This window comes from Pogona vitticeps, chromosome 1, assembly GCF_051106095.1.
Source record: "Pogona vitticeps strain Pit_001003342236 chromosome 1, PviZW2.1, whole genome shotgun sequence".
In the NCBI taxonomy this organism is placed as follows: domain Eukaryota; kingdom Metazoa; phylum Chordata; class Lepidosauria; order Squamata; family Agamidae; genus Pogona; species Pogona vitticeps.
This window is the reverse complement of record NC_135783.1, coordinates 272,567,744-272,575,357: the sequence shown is the minus strand read 5'-3', so window position 1 is coordinate 272,575,357 and position 7,614 is coordinate 272,567,744. Positions and strand designations below refer to the sequence as shown.

At 39.1% G+C, this 7,614-nt stretch overlaps 1 long non-coding RNA gene across 1 annotated transcript; it reads right to left on the bottom strand.

Annotated features, from left to right (window-relative positions):
- Positions 1 to 633: 633 nt before the first annotated feature.
- On the bottom strand, positions 634 to 5,370 carry LOC144586154 (uncharacterized). Its single transcript, XR_013540914.1, has 2 exons — positions 5,184 to 5,370; positions 634 to 824 (listed from the first exon to the last, which is right to left on the bottom strand). It is a non-coding gene; the product is annotated as an uncharacterized LOC144586154 (long non-coding RNA).
- Positions 5,371 to 7,614: the final 2,244 nt, after the last annotated feature.

Here is a 7,614-nt window from a genome sequence, read left to right as displayed (position 1 = left end):
GTGGGGGCAGGATTATGGGGAAGGGTTGGGGGTAAGTATGGATAGGAAAAGGGTAAAATTTCATAGAGTGAGATAGTACATTTACATCAACTTGTACAATTGTACTAAAAACAGAGATAAAAAGAAAAGTGAGAAGTTGCAAATTTTCTAGTATTACTGTGGTTACTAATCTATCTATTCCCTGATTAGACCTTCACATTCTTCTTTAATCAATGGATTCCAATCTTTTGAGTCTAATTATGAAATTATTCCCTATATATCCACTATATCCCTATACGTATATTATTATATATAATAAAAGTCTCCTCCTGTGTTTTACATTTCCCACACTATTTAAAAACATTTTTATATATTTTTAAAACTTTGTTTACATTGTGTACCATCAGTAAATCATATATCATTTATGAAACATCTTACCTGCATTTTCCTTAATAGTTACTGATTTTTAAACATTAATATTCTTCTTCCATTTTATACCCATTATATCCTAAAGTCTTTAATCATTTTATTCATTTAATCCATTTTTATTGTTGAGGTTTTTTTTCCTCTTCCTGGATCCTCTTGTTTCTATAGTGTGCTTTCCTTTAGGGCTTCTCACTTGCTCTTCTGCTCTAGTCAAGCTTCTTTCTGCCTCTGATCCTGATGATCCACTTGATTTCTCCTCTTCTTGTTTCTCATCTGCTTTTTTCTCCTTTTTTTCTGCCCACCCACCTCTCCTTTGTTTTCATAATATCTTCTGCCTTCAGTTTTGAGTTAATATAATAACTCTGTTCCTGGAATTCAAAGATGACACCTTCAGGCATCACAAAACTGATGTCCTTGACCTGGGAGTGGGGGGGCAGAGATTGAGAGAGAGAGAACAGAAAAACTGGCCAATTGCTCACAAAGGCACAAACAACCTATCAGATACGTTTCACTCTTAAAAGTCCATGCAAAAGAATAGTCATCATTCTATGCAAAAATCATTCCTGCTAACATGGGAATTCTCAATAAGAGGGCTAGAAAATATCTTGCTATCTCATGAGTGAGAACAAAAATGTGGCTTCCCATCCTTACACATAAGGATGGGACAAGTCAGGATTTACATCTCTGCCCTGTTGCAAACAGAGTAACTGTTGAGAGCCTTCAAAAACCAAGGATGCAGCCTACATAACATTTGATCAAAAGAGGCAAAGAATTGTTAAAAGAGCAGTTCTTCCTTAGAAGAGCTAGTGTTTCATTATTTATTTACAGTTGTATCATTCTCCCTCAAGCTAATTTGACAGTTTCTCAGATAACATACTAATGTATGGGAATACTATGCATTAAGACTTTTTATTACAATTGCCTAAACCAACAATATTGCAACAAATTATATAGAAGGCAAAAAAAGGTATTGTAGCAAATTTGCACTTTAGTCCTAATCCTGTTAAATAATGTAATAATATCAGTGATGGTTTGTGACTAATGGCTGAAATTATATGTGCCAAATCCCTTTTATACACAGTGATTCTCAATTAAGTATTCTAAGCTTATAAAAATACTAACATAATGCTGAAACACAAGGCTGTCCCCCATTCTGAGCCAGTAAAAGCCATTTAAAAACTTGGCTCTTTAGGCAGGTCTTCCCTCCAGTCAATTAACGTAATTTCTGTTGCTGTTTCTTAACTATTCCCATTTTATAGGACACTTTATTAGGTTTTTCCCATCTTACATAGACACTGCTATTAGGTTCTTTATGTATGTTATTTTATCCTGTATTATCACTCATGTAAGCCACCCCGAGTAGACTTTGTTTAGAGGGGCGGGGTATAAATTCAATAAAAGTAAAGTAAAGTAAATAGTAATTTTGGCTATGGAGAATTATGGAGAATTAAAAAATTTGTAACACTGTGCTGGCCTTAGTAATATTTCTGTCTACCATGCTGACAAGGGGCATCAAGTCAACATACCCAGTGGCTGAGCCTTACATGGGAGACTATTTTAAAAGTGGCACCACCACTGAAAATGCCTCTTCCTCCTGAGTGGCTTGGATATTTAGAAAAGAGTCCCAGAAGATCTTAACATTCTGGTGGAAAAAGACATACTTTCTTAGTACAGGTATGCAGGTTTATGTTTCTGGACAAAAATTCTCAGAATCACTGCCTGGAGAATTGTATGAGTTGCATAGTCCCAAAACACAAATACGTATTCCTCTACTTTCTAGCATTTGACCCCAAACACTTCAAATTAAACTTTTGACTTGCAGTCTTTACCTAAATCTTCAATCCTAACCCAGAATTATAAATTGGTCCCAGAAATAGACAGAGAGTTCCTGAAGCTGACAAAACACAGGCATAATGTTATTGTTACAGTATTGGACCAAGACTTGGGGACATCATTCCTATCCCCACTGGGCCATGAAATTCACTGGGTGACCATTGGGTACAGATGGGAGTTTTGGAGGTTTTGTTCCGCCACTCCCAGAAGTCAACCAGATTTACTCCAGGCAGAATTCTGGGAACTGCAGCTAAAAAATTAAACATCTACAAAGCAGCAGGGATGTTGGCAAGTCTTTGGGTGCAAGTCCCAAGTCCAAATCCCAGTCTTTGGTATCAAGTTCTGAATCCCAAGGCCCAAGTCTGAGTCCCAATGAAAAATAAGCTCTTCCACCACCACTACCCCCAAAAAAGGGGTGGAGGGGTGGTGGGCTCCAAGTTGCAAGTAAAGTCTGAATCTGGGGTTGGTGGGCGATGGAATGAATTGAGTCACTGGTATGACTTACATTACATGGACTTCCACCACCATTATTAACCTTTTTAAGAATATGAAAATTGTCCCAATGGTGCCTTGGAGTTGCAAGTCTCTCCGGGAGCCACAAGGATACATGAGACAGTTCTTTGAGCACCACCCTCTATAGAACCTAATGGGCAGAGAAATTAACCATCCCATGTGGCTCTCATGGGAATTTGCTACGCCAAGGCACCACCAGGAGTAATGTCTGCTTCTTGAAAGGCTAATAGGAGCCACAGAGGCCCATGAAAGCTGCTGCTTTTTTTTTCTGCAGCTCCCGGAATTCTGCCTGGGGGAATTCTGGGAGTTACAGTTCAAAACTCCTTGAAGGTTCCATCCTTTCCAGTTACATCCTGTCAGGGTGACTTACATCATGAGCTTTTGAGAACAAAGTGGAGAGATGGTGAGCACATATAGTGTTTAGAACTCATGGAAGGAATGGTAGAATATCAGTAAAACCAAGTTTCCGACCGATTTTTAAAGGCAGTCCCATCTACAGTGCACTGCAATGGTCTAAGCATGAAGCTAGTGCAGAAGACAGGGATTATCTAGACCACTGGTTCTTAACCTTGGGTTACTCAGGAGTTTTGGACTGTAACTCCGAGAAGCCTTCACCACCAGCTGTGCTGACTGGGGTTTCTGGGAGCTTCAGTTCAAAAGCATCTGAGTAACAAAGGTTAAGAACCACTGATCTAGACAATGTGTGTGCCTTTTTTACCAATTAGAAATCCCAGCTGTGGTAGATAAAGACTCTGGCAAGGTTTGGTCAGGAGTCAAATACTGTGCTGAAGTGCTAGAATGAATGAGACGGTGTTTTAGAATATGCTTTTGATAGCAAGTGTTTATTGATATGTAAGTATATGTGTGGTATAAAATGCATTGCTGTAAGATGATAAGATAACATGAAAAAAATGCTTAAAAGCGAGCATTGGTTGGAGACATGGTCAGCCATTGATCTGACCTGTTAATATGCATATGTTTTGGTAAGTCCTTTGAGGACTGCAATATCAAGCATGAAGGAGTGGTGTGACATTGAATCTTGGATATTTGGAAGGCATTATATTAAATTTCTAAGGGTCTCTAAGGCAGGTCCGTTCCTGCAAAACAAAATATTGAACACAGGCTATGGTTTATGGGTACCAGTTCCAAGGTGAAAGCAAGATTAGGAATATGAAGTCACTCACTGTTCATCATACTTACTTAATGATCTGTATTTATTTTGATGTTCATAAAAAGTCAAAGGTAAAGTATGCCCTGCACACACACACACACACACACACAGAGAGAGAGAGAGAGAGAGAGAGAGAGAGAGAGAGGCAAAACTGACTTCCACAGAATCTGTACTAAAAGTCTGTTGCCTCAACAGTGTCCTCCATCATACTCACAGAGTCTGTTGCCTCAGCAGGTTCAGGGAAACTGGTTGGGGTACCACTTTTGCCCTGTAACATCTACCACCTGAGGCAGTTGCCTGACTCTGCCTAGTGACAGAGCTGGCCCTGACAGGACCACATAATTTTCCCTAAGTTGAACTTGAGATCATTCCCAGATAATGTTAGCCCTTTTCAGTTTATGGTGCTTGTTGCAATGAATGTACACAAAGAAAGGAAAGACAACAGAAAACTGCAGTGTGTGCTGTTATGCCATTTCAGTTTACCTTATACATATATCAGATGAATGTGTGCTATCTAAAAAGCTTGGTGGGTGTTACCAATATCTATAATTCTCCAGAGTGGGAAACTTCTAGCTCTCCAGATATTTTGTGTTCCTGCTCCCTGAAGTGCTAACCAGCATCACTATTAGTAGGGAGTAATAGGAATTGTCCAAAATACCTGGCAGGCCAATTGCTCCCTATCTCTCCTCTAAACGTCTGGAATTTGCAACTATCCATGTGACATCATTCAGTAGTACAAGTATTATACCCTCTCCCCCCCCCCAAAAAAGGGGAAATCTCAGGGGGGGAAGTTACACTGGAACAAATCAGCAGCTATGTAACTACGTATTTTCATGAGCATACCAACCCGTGCTACTATTTTGTATGGTTCAGGCAGGCACATCTTGGGAACTAGCAAGCCAGACTCACACATTTCACCAGCACCCACTATGATCAGTGTCTTTTTAAGGATTGAATAGTCCTCCTAAGGGTTGAATAGACCTCATAATGTTGTTATGTACATCAAATACCCAGTGAACCACAATATAGGGCTGGCATGCAGCTTCATGTATCACTAGTTCTGAATGGTTAACAAGTTCCTTCATAACATTCAATAGTCAGAGCTTCATATAAGAGACCATTCATGATTGGAAAAGAAGAAAGTAATTTTGTCAGCGTCATTTGCTTTTTAATGGAAAAAAGAGATCCTGCACCCAAAATGAAAGTGATGAATGCTGAAAGTCCTTAGAATGAATAAAATGTATTTTTTTAGCATTCCTACCTGGTTTCTGAAAAAGCTCTTCCAAACATAAGCTTTGCTTTCACTGCATCAACAGGCTGTAGTATTCTCCAACGCTTTGGTCTATTGATGAGTAGAGAATTTTGATCCCTTTCCTCTCCAAGTTTGCATATTTTGCTTGTACAGACCAACAAGCTGAATGCCAAACAGCCAAGAAGCTAGCTGGGTGTAAAGCTACCGACTTTCTATTTTTATCTGCAGAATGGAAAATAAGAAGGTTATACAGCTCTTATTCTTTCCCTGTCACTTCTGCTTCTTGAGAAATGTATTGCCTCTGCTTTGCCCTCAGTTCTGTGAAACACTGAAATCTTGATCTGATAAACCATTGCCATATCAAGTAAGTCAATCCATAAAAGACCAGCCTTGTTGATCTTCCCTTTACATTGTTTGAGCTATTGCACCATCGTTATGAACAAAGCATGTGCATGGCATCAACACAGCATCAAGGAGGCTACTGCTCAGCAACAAAAAAGATTGCCGAACAGTGACTAGAATGATTATGTCAGCAGGGAAAAATGCATGGGGGAAAATGACAAATGATCAACAGGAGCAGGACTAGACATCTATTAATCCTGAAGTCTCTGTGGAGTTAGACGGGAACTCAGTGAAACACTGAATGTCTGATAATGGTTTAAAAAAAGTGGGGTTCAAATTCAAATGAAGCATTGTAAGGATCTTTTCCCCCATTTCTTTCAAGATTCATCTCTCTGTCTACCTGTCATCTCCCTGTCTAGCTATCTAAGCCAGGTAATCCATCTCATCTCCAGTTTCAGGACTGGAAATGAGATGAGAAACATTCCAGTCTTGCAGGTTCACACTGCAAAACTCTATCCAAATGTACTGAATAAAGAGGAAAAGGATACTAGGAAAGGCAGGGTATAAAAATATAGTTTCCATTCACTCAAGAAGATCTGAGTAGGGGGAGACCTTACTAACAGAAGAAAGGAGGAGACAACTTTTTCTACTTTCAGTGTTGCACACCACCCCCAGTGTTCTTTTGGTGGGTGATGCAGCCTTCCACACAAAATGGAGGAAATAGAGTGGGGGGTGCTGTTCTATTTTCTTCCATTAGTAAAAGCACCCACTGGCTTGAAAGTCTTCCTAAGAACAAAAGGGCACAATTTCCCATATTGCAGTCCTATATGTTGCACACACAACTCTCATGAAAGCAGCCTTCCTCCTTCAGCACAATGGAAGGGAACTCCCACAGATGCTGAGTGAATGAGGCTCCATCTGTTGAAGTAACGCCTTATGATAATTTTCAGTATCACAAAGATTAAATTCTTTCTCTTTTTCAGGCTCCATTTCAGCAATCAACCAAAGACATGAATTACATGAAAAAGAGTCTCTTCTGTGTTTTGGATCTTTTGTTTGAACACAAAAGGCTCATCCCTAATATATATACTGTAATCTTACATATACATGATAGAGAAGCATATAGTTTCCTCATTTCCTGATAGTTCCCCCCCTCCCCCGGTAGATATTCTGCAGGTGGAATTCATAATAGGTATCACTGACTAAGGGCTCGGTCACAATGCTCATCTGTATCAATTTCAGCTCTCATGTATTTTAAATCAATTTACAATCATGTATTTTTTCTATCGCTGTGCATGTTCACTTTGAAAATTATTACTGTAATATAAAGTAGCAGCTTAAAAACTGCTTCAGGAAACTACACATGAGATTTTAAATTGTTTCATTAACCAGTATGTTTGCAGACATGTTTTCAATGTTGAAATGACTTTAGAATTATTGCATTGTAAGCTTTGTCCCGTGCCTCTCCGCTCTCACAGTGGCAGCTTCTCACAGACACTTGCTGATTTTGCTGTGGGCTTGTTTTAATTTTTTCATGGTTTTCCCCAAAGGGCATAGTGTCTGACACGACAGTGGAAATTTAGGAGCCAGTAAAGAGAGAAAGGGGGAAGCACTCCCTCTTTCATCACAAAGTGAAGAAGTTCCTGATATTGTAAATTTCTCTGGTCAGTTTCAGTTTACGAGGGAGGAGCTGTCAGACTATCGCTATCACCCTTGGCAAAAAGTTAAAAAAAATAAAAAACAGGCCCACAGCAAAACCAATGAAAAATAAATCAATTTTATATCCACAATAAAATAAAAAACCCTCTGCCAGCCCCCCAAAAGACCTTGCTTCTGATTTAAAAAACACAAATCCTGGGTTTGAAAACATCCACACTTCCATGTGCATCATGTAGCTGGGATTTTTAAGATCGATTTTATTTAAGCAAAACCTGATTCAACCGCACTTCTTATTGCCAGTGTGACTGAGCCCTGAATTGCTTATTGTGGTTTTAGATGACATTATTCATTTCAGATCATGACCTATTAGTTACTAGGTTTGTTAAACCTTTGACATGTATTGAATAAGCTATTAATTTTGGCAGGTCATCAATAGTCC